The following is a 19,195-nucleotide window of genomic DNA, read 5'->3' on the forward strand; positions in this document are numbered from 1 at the left end:
GTCTCAGTTCTGCCCTGGGGAAAGGAATTCTCCCCTTTGGCTGTAAACAAAGTTGCTAATGGTCTTGACTATGATTCTGAGATATATTTCTCTCACCCCTGAGGACGCTTTTATTGTCCATGTGGCTGGAGAGTCGTTCAAAATGTTGACCGACCACTTACCAGGGCTTTCAGTTATCCGGAACTCAAACATCCAGAACTCAGTTGAGATGAAGGAACAAAGGCTGGAAGGTCTCTGAGCCCCCGAAATGCGTAGCACAGGTCTGCATACTACAACACACGAGGTTTACAGTATTCACACCCCTCCGAAAGCCAATCTGTGCTGATGTGCTTTTAGATTAGACACAATTCTGACGAACTTGGTTATTTTGCTGATAAACAGATTAGAAGTATCAATTAGAAAGAAAAAAGGATGGTCGGACAGGACAGATTCACTGGTGACCTCAGTGGCTTCTGATGACCCAATACTTCCAACAACAAAGGCAGTCGGGCAAAAATAAAGACATGAGTGTAGCCGTCAGGAGAAGTTTAACCGAGAGACAGCCAGCCCTGCACGCGGCAGCGGTGCCCACGAGCACGTGGCGCCAGGCAGTACCGGGCGTGCGGTGCAGCAACCTCCCATGATCCATGTCCATTTCCTTCTGTAGAGTCCCAGACAATAGCTCAGACCTCCTCGAGGCTGACTGTCCGGGTGAAAGCAGAAGACCCGAGAGAACCAGAGGCGGGGCTGCAAACCTCACTGCGGTCGGGAGAGCCTCGTGGCAGCCGGCTCACAGAACCTTGGAGGACATATAGCTCTGTCTCCAGATCCTGACCCCCTGGGGACTAGGGGGCAACTGCATCCACCCACACCAGGCACCGTGCCAGGTGCGCTAGCAGGCCGTCCCATTTAGTCCTCACAGCTCCCCTTGCAGTGGACACACTTCCCCCCATTCAGAGATGATGGAGCTGAGACGAGGTGAGGGCAGCGAGCCATCCAAAGTTGCAGAAACGATAATGCAGAAGCGAGGGTGCTGCCCGGGCTGTCTGACCCCAAAGGCCCTGGTTCTTGCCGGTGCTTCTTCCTGCTGTGCCGCTTGACCAGAGTCGGACACTCTCCGTGACGGGGCTTACCCTCTCGGAGGTGTTTCACCCTGCTCTATTTTATTTCAGAAAAATGGGGATGAGGCAGCCTAGATTTGAACCTTCTCAAATCCCCTCATAAAAAAATATATAAATTGCAACATTGAAACTCAGTAATTCTGTTTATTTCTACTATTTTTTTTAAAGATTGGCACCCGAGCTAACAACTGTTGCCAATCTTCTTTTTGTTTTCCTTTTTCTCCCCAAATCCCCCCAGTACATAGTTGTATATTTTAGTTGCGGGTCCTTCTAGTTATGGCATGTGGGACGCCACCTCAGCATGGCCTGATGAGCAGTGCCATGTCCGTGCCCAGGATCTGAACTGGCAAAACCCTGGGCCCCCGAAGCAGAGCGCAGTAACTTAACCACTTGGCCAAGGGGCTGACCCTCAGTAATTCTGTTTAAATCTACAAGGTCATAATGATTTAAAGAAAAAAAATCCTAACTGATCACCTTTTGAGAATGACAGGGAATCAGTTTATCACGTAGAGAACTGGGTAAATAAAGGAAGGAGTCAGTCGTTGGTCCCCCTTTCCAGTAGGGACTGTACTCCAGGTAAAATGACAGATGAGGGGAACGGGGCTGGATAAACTCCTCCAGCTGATGAGCCAAGACAAAAGGATAGGATTGGAGCGTGGCTATTTTGCAGCCCCCAGTGAAGTAACGGGAAGGCATCGAGCATCAACGGCTGCTGACGTCAGGACAGAGAAAGTCAGGGCAAGAATCTAGAATGAAAAAAATCAGGACTCTGTCTAGTCAGCGGAGGAGCGACAAATCCTGGAAATGAGCAACAGTAACTTTAGTCACGGCAGGTACACGCTGTGTGCGAAAACACAGCTGCACAGGTGTAAACAATGTGAGGATGCTTGATGGAAGTAAATAAACTTCCTTCATGCCTTGGAAGCAGAACTTCTAAATAACTAAAAAGGAAATAAAACCCTAACATTAATCTAAACATCTCTTCTCGTTTTCATAATAGCCCCATTGAGTATGAATTGCAAAGTGGCATCTAATACGTGTATTTCATTGCCAAGGCAATTCCATTGTCCTTTATATCTATTTTTGGTTTTGATCCTTGAGGCAACTAATATTCATTTTCAGGAAACAAATCTATGAAAATTATACCAGCTCTTGTGCTGAATGCAAAGCGAGCGGGGGCAGGTTCAGTGTTCCCAGCAGAGGACACGCTCTGCATTACTCACCCTGAATTCTGAACATCTGTGGGTCCACAGGAGAATTAATTCTTCAGGAAAAGGCCCCTGCCCTAATTAGATTTTACTTGGCTTATTAGTAAATCTCATTCACTGACTTAATGAGAAACAAAAGTCATGTGATACAAGTGGCCTGAGCAATAAAACGTTAACTAAATTTATACAGCAGAGGGCTAGAAATTTTCCCTCCATATCAGCAAAATTGAAATCCACAGTGGAAACAGGAATTGCTATAAATGGCTTCAGACCCGGGCATGGAGACCTTTTCAGATTCAGGATGTAGCTTATTCCAGAGACAGCACACACAATTTAGGCATTTAAAGTGCTAGACACATGTCGCGATCTTTACTAATTGGGAGTAGTGATAATAGCTGAGATTTACTGCACACTTCATATGTGCTAAGCTGTTCTAATAATTGTTAACGCATTAACACACTTACCTTCATGAGGTGGGCTTTTACTATTCCCATTTTACAGATGGGAAGACTGAGCCTCAAAAGGTACAGGGACTTACCCAAACTGACTCAGAAAATAATTGGCAATGATGGAATCCGACCTCCAAGCCCAGAGAGCTGGACCCCAGCACGCCCATTACCGGTAACACTTGAAAACTGAGGGAAGTCTTTTTCATACCTTTTTATTCAAAAATTAGGTTTCACGAATGATTCAGGAATAATTCAAAAAGACAACTGCATGTTGGGATCGCCATGGATGTCAGTTGCCGCTTGAAAACAAAGACTTTTTCAGCCCCGTCTTCTTGATCGGTTTTATCATAGTGTCTGAATTTTAGTTAACGTCAAAGAGAGACCGGGGTCCCCACGTTTCTCAAAGAGGGTGCACAGGCTCTGAAACTCGAGGTCTCCTGGGTCAAGACGGAATTGCATTCCTCAGCAGGACATCTTCTCGTGGCAAGTTAGCCTCACCTGATGTGTCCCCACAGTCACCATGGCGATGAGAGGACAAGAGACGGTCATAATCGGCACCTCTGTAGTGTGGGTGGAAATGGGTACTTCTAAGGAACGCACTGACGCGTAGTTTGCAGTGGGTCGCCCAGGGAGCTCGGAGAGGCAGCATTGTTACCATCTCCATCGTCTAACTCCAAAAGCCAACTTTCCCTCCGCCCCACGGGCAGCCCCTCCGCCAAGCCTTCGAGCGAAAGCACCCCAGGGCGGTCTCATCGAACCAGAGAGAAAATGGCCCCGTGCCGTCTGCTGCTTCCGGAGCTGCAGTGGACATCTGCACTTGTCACTGCTCAGCCTTCTCTTCATCCTAAGACACCTTTCCTCTGGGGGCGGTGACTGTTCCCCCATCACGTGGGGTCCACCCAGCTTCCCAGCAACAGGTCGGGCATGGGACCCAAGCTGGGTCACTTGGATAATTGCTCCCTGGAACTCTGCGTTGGAGTGGAAATCCAATGGAGCCCGCACGCAGGGGGATGCCCCGGTGCCTGGACTCCCTGCGTCCCTGGGGCCGGGATGCCTGATGCTCGCTGGATCCCTCCTTCCTGGAGTCTGAATGCTTAGCTCTTCCTCTGAACCCATCAGCCCCCAACTTCCTCTGATGACCCCATTTTTGTTTTTTATTCCCAGTTGGCAAATTAGTTGGGACTCCTACTTGAGAGAGCCAGAAACCCATCTCAAACTGGCCTAACCCGGAAGGCCATTCGTTGGTTCCCGTCACTGGAAAATCAATGGGAGGGTCTGGTCTCAGTCACATTCGGGTCCTTGGATCTGACTGAAGGCGTCCAGAATCTCTCTCTCTCCACCTCTCCACGCTGGTTGTCTCGATCTTGCTTTCACCTAAAAATGATCCTCAGCAGCACCGGGCCTTCCTGGTCCACAAAGCGTGGGTCCTGGAGAAGGGATCACATCTGTCCCAAAGGCCCTGGGAAAGGCCTGGGGAAGACCAGGTTGGCTTGGGAGGCTCCCACGTCTATCTCTGTGTCGCTTATCGTGGAGGAGCAGGTGCGTGGAGGATTCAGAGTGGCCAGACCTGGGTCACATATCGTCCCCGGGCCAGGAAGGCGCGTCAGCTTTACCCGTGACACATGGATTACCACGGAATAAAGTGTTGACTCTCCAGGGGAAATGATGTCAAAAAAATGTCCCCACCCCACAAAAGCAAGATTACTCTAGCGACAATCAAAGAGCCCCGTCTGAGACCAGGTGCACTGAATCCGTCTAACGGCAGAGACTCTGAGACAAATCAGAACCCAAGCAGCTTCCAGAAAAGACTGTCCGTGGCCCTGGGATGGCTCGCGTGGAAAAAAGGACTACCTTTCAGGCAAGATGAGGGACAGCTTCGGGCCCCCCTGGGGATCTTGAGAAGGCCCACCTTCCAGGTTTGGAGGGCTTCCAATGGGCCAGCGGTGGGAGAGCGGGTCTGAAAAGAACAGTGTGTCCAGATTGTGGTCATCCTGGAGCGACCGGAACGGCGGTAAGAGAATCCTGTAGAAACCAAGGAGCCAGAATTCATCCCCTCAGCCAGAACTTCCCCGGGGAAGTGTTGGTTTCCACATCCTTCACGCAGAAGGAAGACGGCGTGAACTCGGAGGTGCCAGCTGGGAGTAAGGATGTCCTGCAGAAAACAGAAGCACGGAGGGTCTGCCGCCCCGAAGTGCGTCTCAGCCCTGGGTGGGTCTCCTCTGGGACTCTGGCAGACTAACTCCGGTGCTATCAGCCTCCCAAACATCTCTGTCCACAGATATTTCATTTTCCTGCTCTCCAAACCACAGGCAAATATCCACCGTCAGGACGACTCCTGGCCACAGTACCTGGGAGCCGGGATGCTTAGCCGTGACCAGCAAGAAGACCAGGCTCCGCCAGGCGGCATAGCCCTGAGGTGGGCTCTCTATGGGCTCCTCAAGGGCCCATGAAGGACCAGCCCCACTGCCCATAACAGTGAGCCTCCTGCTAATGTGATCTGTATGGGGCCTTCCCCTGCTCTGTCTGGCCTCCCCTCCCCCTAATGGAGCATCCAGGGCCTCCCTCCCAAGATCTGAATTCTTGTCTCAGGCTCTGCATCTGGAGGCTCTGTGAGGGGAGGATGTGGGCCTATCTTGTTCCCTACAGAATGCCCAGTGCGATAGTCGGCCCACAACACATTTGATTTGAACAATGAATGAATTAAAATGCCTCGGCCTCACCTCTGTCAATCGACACTTCACATTCTGTTTTCCAAGATGGTAGGCCAATTGACACAGCAGGGAACTTTCTAGAGAGAGAAAATGACCTGCCCAAGGGCACATAGTCAGTAGCTGATGAGGAAAAAGGACTCAGACCATCCATGGAGATGTTTTCGTTAAGAGACAGAAACCCAATCCAACCAGTTTATGCCAAAGGAGGGGTGTTTGGCAAGACACAGGGCTGTCCGTGGAGTCAAGGGCAGGGCTGTCGCAGGAGCTGGGAGCCTGGACGGGACCCTTCCTGGCTGTTTCCTGGCCATGTCTCCTCTTTCTGTGAGTGCCTCCATCCACAGAGCCAAGCAGGGCCGTGCCCAGGACACAAATGTGCGCATGTCCCACACTGAGGACACCAGCCCAGCCTGGACCCCAGGATGCCCCCGAAGGTACTGGCTCGGGGGGGTGGACCGCGGGGACCGTCCACTGTGGTCAAAGGGGTGGATACTCACCATGCAAGCATGGCGTCCCGGGCATGGGGTGGAGGTTCAAGGGTTAGTTGGGGTCTGCTCCACCAACCCACCCACCCGCCCCCCTCCACTCCCAGACTCGGTCCTCTACTGTGCCTACACAGCACCATCACACACACCAGAAAACTCTGCCTTCTCTTTAAGAAGCTCTCCTTTTAAACTCTAATGTGGTCATTCTCTAGGCAATAGCATCTGTGACGTCACGGGTTTGAGCTGTTAGAAATGTTTTCATGATGCATAATTACACATGTGAGAAACATTGGAAACTGAGGCAAAATAATATTGATCTTGCCTTTATTTAAAACTTTTCATCACACATGTTTTTTGCATTTTGATTTTTTAAATGTTGCATTCAAGTCGTATTTATCTTGATGACCGTGGATTGTTTGGCGCCCCTTAAATTTTGCATCCAAGACCAGCGCCCTACCCACCTCACCTTTCCCCTGTCCTGCATGATCCCTTAAATAAAGATTTATTTACTTATTTATTTATTTATTGAGGAAGACTGGCCCTGAGCTAACATCTGCTGCCAATCCTCCTTTTTTTTTTTTTTTTAAGCTGGAAGACTGGCCCTGAGCTAACATCCATGCTCATCTTCCTCTACTTTGTACATGGGATGCCTACCACAGCATGGCTTGCCAAGAGGTGCCATGTCTGCACCCGGGATCCAAACTGACGAACCCCAGGCCGCTGAAGCAGAATGTGCGTGCTTAACCGCTGCACCACTGGACCAGCCCCTAAATAAAGGTTTAAAATACTCATGCGTGTGTCACCTACACTCTCCTTAGTCCTGAACCTTGAGAAACATTCATTTCACCTGCTTAAAGTAGGATCAGTGACCCAGCTGAGCTTTTGCGAATCCGCTGGTCTAGATCCCTTCTCTCCCAGCTGGAGAAACTGAGGCCCAGAGAGGTTGAGTGACCAGCCCAAGCCCCCACAGCTGTTTGACAGCAAATGTAGCCCTGGACCCAGGTCTACCAGGGAGCTCCCCTCTACCAGGCTCGTGGGCCGCTCGATGCATCGGGTAGGAGACACAAAGTCGGGGCTGAGGCCTGCGCCTTCTGCCGGCCGTGGTTTATTTCTGGAGGAGTGAACCAGCTCCGGCTGAGGAGGGAATCATAAATTCCGCTGGGAAGGAGGCTGGAGCTCCTGAGCCACGGCCAGGGCTGCCCCTGGGGAGCGCAAGGCTGGCCGGGGAGAAATCGCAGCCAGTGCCCCTTCCGCCTCCCCACGCCTGCGCCCGGCATTTTTAGGCAGTGACATCACAGTGCAGGGAGCAGAGACCACCCTTGAAAGGAAAAACAAGTCACAAAGAGGGCGGGGGGGGGGGGTGGCGGGAGGGGGTGGGGCCGGCCCTCCTTTGCCTTGGCAAAGGCAGTCAACTCAAGAATAAAAATATTCTCTACTTAGAAAAGGGCGTTGCTTTTTAAGCCCATTCCCGGGTACCAGGCCCCGGACTGACCATGAAAGGCATGAGATCATTTAAGCCCTTCCGAAGAAGGTGTTATTTTATTCCCATTTTACACCTGAGGGGACTGAGGCTAAGAGAGGTTCTATGATTTGCCCAAAGTCTGTCACTCAGTGATGGAGCCAGGATTCAAAGGCAGGCTGCCAGAATTCCCCAACACCCTCGTGAGCGGATGGGCGATGACTCCAATTGAAGGATCCCCATCTTCTGACCATAGGAGGCCCCAGCATCTGTGACAGAAGTCACTGTCATGTTCCCCAAGCCCCAGACTCCAAGAGTCCCAACACCCCAAACCCCCGTCCCTCCAAGGGGGTAGCCCGTCCCCGCCTCCCACGGGCCCCCCTCTTCTCTCCCTCTTGCTCCCCACCTCCTGCCCATCAGGCTCCCAGACGCCCCTCCTTTCCCAGATTCTTTTACCAAATCATTTGAAATATCCGGTGGCTGGGTCTGTGCTCCAAGCTTGCACCCTTCGTGCCAGAAAGAAGTTGGCCCCGAGCGGATGAAACTCAAGATAGATGTGTCCACCCACGTGTGAGATTCCTGCAGAGTTATGTGCATTTTTTGGTGGGGAGAGGGGGGCTCAAATATTTCTGACCCCGGGCTGGCTGGAACTGTGCTCTGAATGGGCTATCCACCCAGACACTCCAGCTCAGCACTTCTCAATTAACCGTCAGCGAGGAACCCACAGCATGGCTCAGCCAAGAAGCGCACCGCCTCGAGAACGGGCGCAGGAGCGCTTTCCACAGCCGGAGAAGCAGCCTTCCCGCTGCGAAGCCCATTTCCTCCAGCTCAGACCAGGTGGAAAATCTGCTAAACTCAAAAGGTCAAACCCAGTTGAATTTTATACCCTTTTGTTAAGAATGTTCCCTAAAAAAAAAAAAACACCTCATGTTTCCTTCCAACTTTTCAAAAGTTAATTCATGTGGAAGAAAAAAAAAAAGATTAGGATAAAATTTCAAATATTAAATTCAAATGCAGGATTAATGACTTTTATTTCTAAGCCCCAGAGGTTGTCTGGAATTTAGGACATTTTTGGAGCAGTCGAGACCAGACATAACCAGATGCGGTTGTGTTTTGGACCAAGTCAGCACAAATTTCATACCTTGAAAGACTATATCCATGTCCGTCTTAATTCACACAGTTCCCCGTTTTCCAAAACTCTCCTTCCAAAGTGAATTCAGAGCCACCAGCTTAAAGACAAAGACTAAGCAGTTTTCAAATGTGAGCGAAAGCAGCTGACAAGCGTAAAGCTTTATCAAATGCTCCCTGGGCCCCGGGCCCCTTTCTCCCCATCCCGTCGCATGCTCCACACCCACACAGAGGCCAGAGGGATGGGCAGAAACGACCCGTTTGAAAGAAGAAAGAAAATCCCTTTCTGTAACGTACAATTTCTCTGGAGTTGCTACCTACCGTGATCACACACGTGGCGAGGTGTCTCAAGTTCTGCTGAACCCAAAAGTCCCAAAAATTGCACGCGAGGGCCCTCGCTGGGGAATCCTCCAGCCCAAGGTGGTTCAGATTCCTTAGGGTCAAGCCTGGAGCCTAGATGACTCGTCTCAGTCCAGGGGCCAGCGTCATAAAACACTATCCCAGCAGGCAGGGACATCGACACAGGCAGGGTGGACATGAAACAGTGCGAAGGCGCCCAAATGAGCACCAAGGGTTGTTGGAAAGAAGAGTGTGATCTGCGGAACGTGAGCACTTCTTGAAAAAAGAACTCCACGTTCCAATACGTTTGGAAAATACTCCATCTCCAAGACTGGGCCAGCAAACTATGGCCTGTAGGCCAACTCTGGCCTGCTGCTTGTTTTTGTAAATAAAGTTTTATTAGAACAGGGCCACACATTCTCTTACATGTTGTCTACGGCTCCTCTCAGGTTACAACAGCAGGGTTGAGTAGATGCAATGGAGATCACGTGACCCACAAAGCCTGAAATACTTGGTAGCCAGTGCTTTACAGATAAAGTTTGCCGACCCCTGCTCTAATGCCATCTGAGAGATTCACACGTCACATAGCGTATCAGAGATTCCAAGAAATCCTGCAGCAAGGAAGTCTATTCTATATTGTTTACGTAATACTTCACAACCGTATTTGGTTGAAAAAAAACCTCCCTCCATGGGATGCACACTAATTGCTCTCATAGGATGTGCTCCATACGCATTTTGGGAAATACTGGGGTGGGGGGGGGTGTGGGTGTGTTTGCACGTGCGAGGAAGGAGCCCTTGAGAGCCACCACCACGAGGTAAAAGCCGCATGTCTGTTGTCAGAGCCTCCGGTCTCACCCACGGTGGACACAAGAACATCGTCGCAGTGGTTCTTCAGCCAGCTCCGGCGTGGATCCCCCACCGCATCCACACAACCAGGACGAGCGGTTCTGTTTGTTCAGAGGGAGAGACGGTTTGATTGCAAATGATTTGATTGTTTCCAACACAGACATCTCCTTATCGTTAAAACAGGATAAGAAATAGATTCATGGGAGCTCCCCAGGGTGAGGAGGAAGAGAGAGAATGCAGATGTTCCAGGCTGGGTTGCTTCATGCGTTGAAGTCCTAACCCCCAGACCCTCAGAACGTGACTGTGTTTGGAGACAGGGTCTTTAAAGAGATAAGAAGTTAAGATGAGGTCAGGTGGGCCCTAATCCACTAGGACTGGGGTCCTTATAAGGAGGCGAGATCAGGACACAGACATGCACAGAGGGACGACCACGTGAGGACACCGGGAGAAGGCAGCCATCCACACGCTGAGGAGAGGGGCCTCAGGAGAAACCCACCCTCCCCACACCTTGATCTCTGACTTCCCGGCGTCTACAATCGTGAGAAAACAAACTTCTGCTGTTCGAGCCCTGCAAGCTGTGGTTCTTTGTCACGGCAGCCCTCGCAGACTGATACAGCACGTAAGGCCGTTAGCAGCGTGCTCCTGAAAAACGCCTGACGTTTCATAGCTACATTTTACGAAAAATTCTTCATTGCTCGTGTTTAAGCATTCAGCCCACAGCAGATCTGAGTTGAAATTCAAAATCGACCACTTCCTAGCTGTGTGAGTTTGGGGAAGCTACTTACCCTCTCTGATTGTACGCTTCCGCACCTGCAACATGGAAACCACACCTGCTCACCCATGAGCCCTCCCCGCAGGTGTTTGTGAAGGTTGAGTGAGAAAACGGCCATTAAAGCAGCACAGAGAGGGCCACCAATGGGTAGCGGTCCTCGCGAGTACGTATTTCATCCATCCTAGGGCAACGCCAGTTGTGACCCATCCCCAATTTACCAAGAGGTTTTAAGGGAGAAAAGAGACTGGCTATTCGTGCTCCTCGGTGATAAGATGCGTTCTGATTACAGGGACACTCGGATGGAGGGGACACAGAAATGTGTTTCTCGGCTTTGAGAAGATGTGACCCTCCTCTTGGTTTTTTACATAGAGATGCGCACAGCTCGCCGGGATGGAGAAGGGACCGGGACAGACTCTGCAGGGCTCTGCCGCGTGGCCTTGGACAGAGAAGCCCTGAGTCTGGGGCTGGTGTGACACACAGCAATAGGCGAGGGAGCAGGGAGCTGTTCCCGGTGTGACTGCCCTGCCCGGGGACAGGGTTCTAACAGGATCTATTGGTTGCCGGTAACCAGGGCAGCCACGGTTCCTGCCTTCCAGGAGCTCACAGAGCACGCAGGTGCCCAGCAGAGTGGGGCGTGAAAGTGGGGGACTGAACCCCATACTGGGGGTCAGAGAAGGCATCTCTGAGGAGGGGGCATTCGAGCGGAGGTCCAGAGGATGAGCACTACAGTGTGGATGTGGGGGAAGAGAGAGCCGAGCAGCTGGTACAGCCTGTGCAAAGGCCCTGAGGCAGGAGAGAGCCGTCTGGATGGGAGGGACTGAGAGGAACCCCTTCAGTCAGAGAGAAGGAGTGGGGGAGAGGAGGACTGAGATGTGGCTGGAGAAGTAAACACTGCTTCCCCCGCTTCCTGGATCCCATTGTTATTTTCAGTTAAATATCAACAAAACCGAACGGCACAGACTCTGCAGCCGGGAAGGGGTCTGAGATCTTCCTTCCCGCATGCACCAAGGTGCTGGGTGGTTTCGTCAGCCGGGACAGGCGACGTGCTCTGATGACTCTGAGTCTTGACACGGGGAGAGCTGACTTCTTGCTCACCTCACGTCCTGTGGGGTCAGGGCAGTGCTCTGCTCCAAGGAGTCATTCGGGGCCCACACTCCTTCCATCCTGTGGATCTGCCCTCCTCCGCCTCCTGGGGGCCTCACCAGCACACTTCACTTGCAGCTGTGAGTCAGTCAATGGCCACATCCAGACCCCAGGAGGCCAGGCTGTGCAGACTGACTTGTCCCAGGAGGAAGAGAGCTTCTGTTTCTGCTCAGGTGGCACCAATGGCCTCTCCCTACCCCTGCCAGTGGGGCGGGCGGGATCCGCGTCTTACCTCTCCGTCAGGGAGTGAGTCTTCAGGGCACGGTGGCAGGCCCTGGGAAACAGCCCCCCAGGGAGGTGTCCGCCAGGCCCGCCCACCCCAGCCCACAAGTCGCACCCCACACAGCGGGTGCCCTCTTCCTGCTGACAAAGTCAGCCCCTGGTCCAGGCTGGCAGACTCTCTGCAGACGGGGCTCCGAGTGCCCCTGGATCCCAATCCTGGACCCACTAATCGTACCTACTAGGTGGCATTGGGCAGGCGAGCTCACCTCCCATTAAACAGGTGCTGGTGAGTTGATACTCGTGAAGCACTTAACACAGCACCCCACACAGAGTAAGTGCTGGATAAGCACCTGATGCGCTAAGTAGTAGGATGTAAATCCACCAACGTCATCTAATGGTCTGACGGGAGGATCGTTTTTTGTTTTTCTTGTTTTTGCTTAAATCTAAAGGCAGGCTATGGGGTTTTCCCATCTCGCCATTGGCCCCAGGAAGCCTCCTGGTGAATACGCTCTTTTCCCATCTGAGCACCAGCCTCTAGTAATAAGATCCACAGCATGGTCTTGCCCCAAATGTTGCTTGAATGCTGCAGACACGGAAAAGGTTAGTGGTTAAAGTATGAACTCTGGATGGAGACTGACCAGGTGAAATTCTAGCTCTGGACACACACCAGCTGTGTGACCTTGGGCAAGTCACTTAGCCCCTCTGAGGCCCATTTCCTCATCTGCAAAGTGAGGATGATTAAGTATCTCCCTCGTAGGGCTGTCACTGGGGTTGAGAGTCACTCCATGTCAGGCTCCTGGAAGAGGCACAGAGGAGGCGTGGGGCGTTTTATTGCTATTATTCCATGGAGCTGTTAGGAAATTTGCTTAGATAATATACATACAGCGCCTGGCACAGAATGAGGCCTCCAAGAGCAAGCACCAGTGTCGTATTTATCACAGTTACAGGTGTCCCTTGCTACCTGAATAGGTTTCATTTCTGAGTTTGGACAGTGAGGGTGGATAGCAGATAACGACCATTTTATCATCATTATCAGGAAGGAGGGACCCAGCCTGGCTCCTCTGAGCATCAGCAAGCAGATGGTAAAGAAACAGCCATTCTTCTCGATGGACCAGTCAGGGGCCAGGGGACCACATGCCCACCCGCAGGGGTCTTTCGCATCCTGGGCACCGGAGGAAGAAGCGGCCCGTTCCCCACGCGCTTCAGCCAGCTGTGGGCCCGGCAGACTGCCAACTGGATGACACGCTCCCCTGGGACCCATGAGGCCAAACAGGCTCTCAGGGCAGGAGAGATGGGCCTGGGCTCCTCTGCGGGGGGCGACATTCCCACAGGCGCCGCCAGCAGGTGGAGGCCGGGGTCCCTGGAGTCAGGCCAGGCCAGGGCAGGGGAAGTCTGCGACGTGTCCATCTGCTCTCCTGCCTCGGGGTCACAGGAGCTGGAACCAGCCGGCACGCCTCGAGCCACAGACCCTCAATCTGTCATGACGCCCCAGGAAAAAATACAGTGAAATACTGTTTTTTCATCCCATTTATTACCTTAACGAGACTTAACCTGGAAGCACCCTTGGCACCGAGTGGCAGCGCGCAGAGAGCACGAAGATGCCCACAGTGCCCCAGGCTCGCCCACGGCACGAGAGTGGTCACCACGGAGCCCAAGGTCACGGAGGCCCAGGCCTCGCAGGTGAGACCACAGGGACAAACGTGAGGGGGCCATGGAGAGATGTCTGCTGCGATGACAGCTTTACGCCCCACACCCGCTCCCACGAAAATTGCCGCTGTCACAGTGATGTCAGCCGGCCTCCCTGGCCTGACGTCACCAGGCTGGACTGCCGCCCGCTCTGGAACCCAGAACCAGGAATCAGCTGTTTCTGGTTACAAGGGGTTGTGACCCTTGGGAGTCCTTGGGCAGGATTCAAGGGGGACTGTCCAAAAGCTGTGCCGCCTTCCCCCCTCGGGCGGATCTCCACCATTACAGAGTCACGTCTCTGGACACTGTGGACTCGGGATCCTGGGCGGAAACGCAAAGTTCCCCGGAGTGGACAAACAACGCTCATCACCAGCCATTGACCTCCAGGTATCCGAGGGGTCCTGCCTCTTCCTGGCCTCTCCGTGGGCCGTGACGTAAGCATTCAAGGGACTCCAGCGAGTGTAAGACGGCACACAGTGCCCCGCTAGGAGGGACCCCACACCTGGCTCGATGCGCTGCTGCAGCCAACTTGAAATTCTTCGTGATTTTTGAACAAGGGGCCCCATTTCCATCTTGCACCAGGCCCCCCAGGTAACACAGCCAGCACTGCCCACGCCCCACACCTGGTCCTGCCCCAGCGCCGACCCTTCCCAGGCCCACGGACGCCCTGCAGGACCTCCTCTCCGCCCACATCTCCCGATATCCTCCAGACCACCCCAGCTGTGGGGGGCTAGCTTTGATCCCCTCTTACACACATGGACACCGGGATGCGGGGATGGTAAGCGACTCCTGACCCTCACCACCTGTAAGCCACAGACCCGAGGACCCTGGGCAAGCTTTTCTGAACCAGAGCCCACTGTCCTTCCCCCACATCTTTCCTGCCCCGAGTGGGGAGGAAGACCCAGACGAGCAGAGAGGGGGTCCCAGGCCAGCTCAGCGTTGCTGGGAGAGGCCTCATAGGGAAGGAGGAACCGAGTCATTGTCCCAGAAGAGAAATTCCGGGCGAGGCCCCTGTGGGGAGCATCAGTGGGGCAGGAGGCTGAGGCACAGACACCCCACGGCTCTGCAAGTGTTGGGGGTTCTCCTCTCACCTGTCCTCCTAATTTCCACTTTTCCCCCCTCAAGATGTGCCCCATGAGGTCAGGTCCTGTGGCCCTGGGCCATTGCCCAGGGTCACCAGGCCCCCCAGGAGCCTCTGATTTCCAAAGGGGTTGGCCTCACAAGGATGAGGAACAGCGAGCTCCCGGCCCTGCACGAGTTGGGCCTGCACCATGTGCTCCCAGACTCTGTGGCCCCGGTAACTGGATCAGGTCTCCATGGGAAGGAGGAGCAGCCTGACTCCAGCCTCTGCCTTGCGGGGCAGCATCAGAAACACAGCCAAGAACCCCAAGCAAACGGGGGGGGGGAGGGCCTCATGCAGAGGCAGTGGGGTCTTATGCAAAGGACGAGGAAGTCAGGAGCATCCATTCCGAGGGGCTGTGAAGATCGGAAGAGCACCCGGCCAGGACGGCTGGCCCTCAGCCGCCTGGGTAAGGCTCTCCAGGGGCCAGCAGCAGGAACCCGGATGGAAACTGGCATGAGGACTCGATCCCAGGAGAGGCCAGTGTGCAGGAGGGTCATGAGGGAGAGCTCATCAAAGGCCTTCGGGACCTTCCTTCCTCCCACTCTGCCGAGCAGGACGCCAGCCTGCCGCTCTCGCGGGGTGCAGATCCCCAGGCCGCTGCCAGCAGGACGGCCAGGAAGGTGGGGAGAAGAGAGTGGAGCATCTGCAGCTTGGCAGGAGCATCTCTGCCGACCCACACCCTCCTCAGCACAGGCAGGACTCTGGCGAGAGGACCAGGGCCTCGCGCTCACCTCCAAGCCCTGGCTCTGCCCTTTGCGGCCCGTGGGACCGTCGGCTGGTCCCCCAGCCTCTCGTCGGCTTCCAGTGGGTCTCAGGGAAAATATCAGAGTTTGTGTCCTGACCCAGAAGGCTGTATCAGACAAGAGTATTATTGCCACATAACTGGAGATCCCTTGGGCCGAATTAAGTAAAAGAGCCACTTAAGAGGATGCTGCATGGCTCGCACTGTCTCCAGGAGCGCTGGGGTGGGCCTGGAGGCTCAGCAGCCAGGAGGAATTCCCAGAGCAGGCCACAGAGCGGTGTGGGGGGATTCCTGGCCTGGCCTCCAGCCCCACCAGCAGAGCCTGCCCTGGGCTACGAGATGCCTCGGCTGCACCCAACAGGAGCCAAGATGTCAGTGGCGGAAACCAGATGTTCATAGAATTTGTTTCTCACATGCAGCTCTGAGTTCCGCCCTCTAAACCGCCGGGGTTCTTTCTGTCTTGTAAGTTGCGGGGTCCACCCACGGGGGCTGTGACAATCCATCACTGTGTCTGCATGGAGCCACTGGGAGGACACAAAAGGGAGCAGAGGAGGGCCACCCGTCCCTTTATGGAGACACACGTGTCCCCTCTCACATCACATTGGTGGGGGCTTGTCACATGCCCATCACAGCTGCAGCAGAGGCCGGGAAAAGCAGTGCACATTCCGAGTTCCTGTGGACCTCATTAAACATTTCATTACTGTGGGGGGGGGGGGTCGATGGTGGGAGACGATCAGCAGCGGCGTCTCCCTCCCTCTCTGCATCCCAGCTGCCCTACGAGCGCCCCCCTTTTATTTCTCTGGACAGGATAAGTTCTTCCCATAGGCTGTTCCCTCTGCCTGGGAAACTGTTCCTCTCCTTTTTCCCAGCGAACTCCTACACAGCCCTCAGATCCCATCATTTGGTCTCCAACAGGCTTCCTGCTATATGTTGTCCTCTCCCTGGTCTCGCCCGTCCTGGAACCTTCCAGATTTTGCGATTATCTGTCTGCATGATCATTTGACTGACGGCTGCCCCCTCGGGAGATGGAGAACCTTGAAAGGGCAGGAATCTTGTTTTGTTTCCTGTCAGGCACCTAGTGCCTGGTCCAGAGCTGGAGCTAGTGGCTGCAGGACTGAATAAGAGATGCACTTGCCTGAGCGCCACGTCCCCACCTGCAAGTGGAGACGGCTCAGAGTCGTCATCAGAAAAGCAATTCCCATCATAAAAAGAGCCTCTTAACTAAGCGGCAGGTGCTGTTACCTCTTTAACTCATTTAATCCTCCCGGCAGCTCTGTAAAGCAGGCTATGCTATTACCCCATTTTACAGAAGAGGAAACTGAGGCACACAAGCTTATCAGCCACGTGGCAGGCGGGGAGTGAACCCAGGGCTCTGGTGCCCACAGGAGGGGCCCAGACCCACTGCCGCTGTCCCCAGGACCCAGTGTCCTACAGCAGGTCCCCAAGGCCCCACCAGCCCAGACCCATGCTTCCACAACACCAGCGCCTCGAGAGAGGCCGTGTGGCCCAGTCCCCTGCAGTGGCTTCCGGAGACACACAGCTGAGTGACACACACCTGTCCTCTCCAGGGCCACAGGCCAGAAACAGGCAGGCGTGTGCTCCCCGGGCGAGGCAGAGGGGCGTCCAGCCCTCCCGGGCCGCAGGACGTCCAGACAGTGCTAAAACCTGCCCCAGGGAAGCATCTGCCTGCGGTGACTCAGCCAACATTTATATCATTCTTCAAAAACAAATAACTGTATGGGGCTAGCTGATGGTGCAGCGGTTAAGTTTGAGCGCTCTGCTTCGGCAGCCCGGGGTTTGTGGGTTCGGATCCCGGGCACAGACCTGCACAACGCTCATCAAGTCGTGCTGTGGCAGGCGTCCCATGTGTAGAGGAAGACGGGCACAGAGGTTAGCTCAGGGCCAGTCTTCCTCAGCACAAAGGGGAGGACTGGCGGCAGCTGTTAGCTCAGGGCTAATCTTTCTCAAAAAAATAAATTAAAAAAAATTTTAAAAACCGACTATGTTTTATCACAAAAGGGGCACACACTCGGGACAGGAGGAAAAGGGGGAAGACACACAATACAGGACAACACGAGGCTCGTCTGCCAGCCGGCCAGCACCCACACAGGCCAGTGCCACCCCGCGCCTCGCGCTCCTCCTCTTTCTCCACTGAGAAAACCATGTTGCGATGACACCACAGATGCTGTGCGCATCCCCCTATGACTTCCAGACCCCAGTGTCATGGTTTACCTGTGAACAGAACGAGTCGAGGTCGGGATGCCCCTCATGGGGGTGGGGGGGCGGAGGGCGCTGACGGTGGACACCTTGGACCGAGGGTGCCCTGTCCCTCCCACAAAAATTCCCTGAGGCCCCTCTGTGCCCTGGGGAGACACTGAGCTCACTCAGACTCAGCCTCTGTCTCCCACCGCTACCCCCACCCAGCATCTCCCCACCTGGGGGTAAATATACAAGACAGTTACTTTATTTCTAACAGACACTTTTCTCACACCCTTCATGTGCCAGGTATTGTTCTAAGGACTTTACAAACGTTAGCTCGGTTAATAACAATCTTAGCAGGTAGGTCCTCTCATTATCCACATTTTACACGAGAAAACTGAGGCCCAGAGAGGTCGAGTGATTTTCCTGAGGTTACACAACAAGCACGTGATGGAGTCTGGATTTGAACCCAGGCCTGTGTTGGGAGTCCCATAAACACAAGCTCATTGACAATGGATGTGAGGGTCACCTTGGAGCAGGCTCCTCCAGGGGAAAGGTGGGAAGATGGGAGGTGACACAGGAGCCCTGAGCCCCTGCTAAGCCATCACTTTTTTCAAAAAGAATTCCAGCAAGTGGAATTGGGTAGAAAGCAGTGGTCTGGAACCCTGACTCTCTGTGAAAGTCACCTGGGGCCCCTTGAAAACTGCGGCCTGGGTTCTCATCCCCTTGGGCTGGGGTGCTTTTTAAGACTTCCTAAGCGATTCCACTGTGCAGCCAGGTTTGAGAGCCCAGCTCTCAGACACAGGCTCCCTCCACACATCCCAGCTGTGGGATCCTGGGCTATTTGCTCAGCCTCTCTGGGCCTCAGTTTCCACATCTGTGAAGTGGGAAGTGTGTTGCTTTGGTGAGCACAAGGAGCCATATACGACGTACACACCTCGCAGGGGCCTGGCACAGACCATCCACCCCGGCACTGTCAGTGCTTGTTATAAGCACATGCCGCTCTCTGCACACGGGCAGACCTAGGGACCGGCCAGCTCGGGCCGCCGTGACAAAGGCCCACAGGCTGGGGGCTTAGCAGAGATTTCTCTCCTCCTAGTCCTGGAGGCTGGAGGTCTGAGGTCGAGGTGTCAGCGGGTGGGTTTCTCCTGAGGCCTCTCCTTGGCGGGTGGACGCCCCGCCGTCTTCTCCGTGGGTCCTCACATGCTCGTCCCTCTGCGCGTGTCTGCGTCCTGATCTCCTCTTCCTATTAGGACGGCAGTCCTAGTGGATCGGGGCCAGCCCAGTGCCCTTGTTTAACGGAATCGCCTCCTTAGAGGCCCCATCTCCAAACAGAGTCCCATTCCAGGTCGTGGGGGTCAGGGCATCAGCGTGAGAACATGGGAGGACACAGCTCCGCCCGGAGGGGTCAGGAAGCGCAGCCCGCACGCACCTGTTTGGAAGGGCTTGCTGGCCTTGATGCTGAGAATCCAGATGCCCTCACTTATGTGCCCTAATCAGGGCACAGCGAGGCGGCTCCTGGCACTTAGTGGTGGGAGCCCTTGACAGTCCCAAGCGCGGGCTCCTGCCCGGGCCTCGCCTCCAGG

Source organism: Equus asinus, chromosome 28, assembly GCF_041296235.1.
Source record: "Equus asinus isolate D_3611 breed Donkey chromosome 28, EquAss-T2T_v2, whole genome shotgun sequence".
Taxonomy (NCBI): Eukaryota; Metazoa; Chordata; class Mammalia; order Perissodactyla; family Equidae; genus Equus; species Equus asinus.